The sequence below is a fragment of the Etheostoma spectabile genome, chromosome 11 (genome assembly GCF_008692095.1).
Source record: "Etheostoma spectabile isolate EspeVRDwgs_2016 chromosome 11, UIUC_Espe_1.0, whole genome shotgun sequence".
Lineage (NCBI taxonomy): Eukaryota > Metazoa > Chordata > Actinopteri > Perciformes > Percidae > Etheostoma > Etheostoma spectabile.
Window position 1 is genome coordinate 19,644,091 of NC_045743.1, and position 1,556 is coordinate 19,645,646.

The 1,556-nt window shown below is 48.7% G+C and overlaps 1 protein-coding gene across 2 annotated transcripts in view; it reads right to left on the reverse strand.

The window, feature by feature from the left end:
• pde1a (phosphodiesterase 1A, calmodulin-dependent) overlaps positions 1–1,556 on the reverse strand; it is a 51,830-nt gene that overhangs the window by 49,261 nt on the left and 1,013 nt on the right. The window lies entirely within an intron of this gene.

The following is a 1,556-nucleotide window of genomic DNA, read 5'->3' on the forward strand; positions in this document are numbered from 1 at the left end:
GGGGGGGGGGGGGGGGGGGTTCCAGCCACCGTCGCTGCGTCCGGAGCTTAGCGCCGCCCAAGAACATTGCGGTTGCCAAACTGACAAACTACTCCTTTTATTTTCATGATCATACATAAAGTAGTTGCTACACGAAATTAAAAGGTGATCTAAGTGTTACTTCTTGTTGACGTTCAAAGTATTTTCAAACAAAACGACTAGCTCGTCCCTCCCTCCACCGCATCCCGTCCCCTCCCCCTCCCTTCTGTGCTTCCGCGCACTAACCCCCCCAACCCATCTTGTCGGTTATTGGCTGGAACACTGTGTGTGTACACTTCGTGGTGCAGGGGGACACAGTTTGTTTTTCTTGCCGTTTGTAGACCCTGAGCTGTCTACTTAGACCGCGTTTTTTACAGTGTGTTCTGGGGACAGGCAGCTAGCAGATCGTGAGGAGACGTTTTTTACAGTGTGTTCTGGGGACAGGCAGCTAGCAGATCGTGAGGAGACGTTTTTTACAGTGTGTTTTAGGGACAGGCACCCAGCAGACAGTGAGGAGATGTTTTTTACAGTGTGTTTTGGGGACAGGCAGCTATCTGATTGTGAGAAGACATTTTTTACAGTGTGTTTTGGGGACAGGCACATACGCAGGATAGGAGAAGACGGTCTTTTACAGGTGTTTTGGGGACAGGCAGCTGGGGACAGGCAGCTAGCAGATCTCGAGAGGAGATGTTTTACACGTTGGTGTTTTCGGGGACAGGCAGTGGGGGAAAGGCGCTAGCGATAGTGAGGAGATGTTTTTTAGAGGGTGTTTTGGGGAAGGCAGCTAGCAGATAGGTGAGAGGAAGTTCGTTTGACCGTGGTGTTTGGGGGACCAGGGAGCTTAGCAGATAGTGAGAGCATTTTTTTACAGTGTGTTCTGGACAGGCCTAGCACTAGTGAGGACGATTTTTTACAGTGTGTTTTTGGGGACAGGCAGCTAGCAGATAGTGAGGAGATGTTTTTTACAGTGTTTTCAGGGGACAGGCAGCTAGCAGATCGTGAGGAGATGTTTGCTGTGTTTGACAACAAATGTTGTAGCCTAAAACACGTGTGACATCACTTAAAGCACCTTTAACTGCCCCGCTGTAATTAGACTCCTTTTAAAGACGTGCATGTTCTCACTGTGTGCAGATGATGTAATGAGGTTTTAGAGACACTGGTCTTCTTCTCTTCATCCACTGTTTTCATCCTCTCTCTCTGTCTCTCTCTCTCTCTCTCTCTCTCTCTCTCTCTCTCTCTCTCTCTCTTTTGCTGCATCGCCACGCTCAGCTGTTGCCGTGGCAACCGTGGAGAACAATAAAAAAGAAAGAAAAAAAAAAAGAGCAGCAGTTTTACATCTGCTTCTGCTGTTTGGCCTCAAAAGACTGAGACGGATGCGGTGATTGTGTGTTGTTTGCTGCTGCGACGTTAGCTTGTTGGTGTCCACTACTGAGGAAATAAAATATCTGACAGACAGACGCTTTGAACACACACACACACACACACACACACACGCACACACACGCACACACACACACACCCACACGACACACGCACAC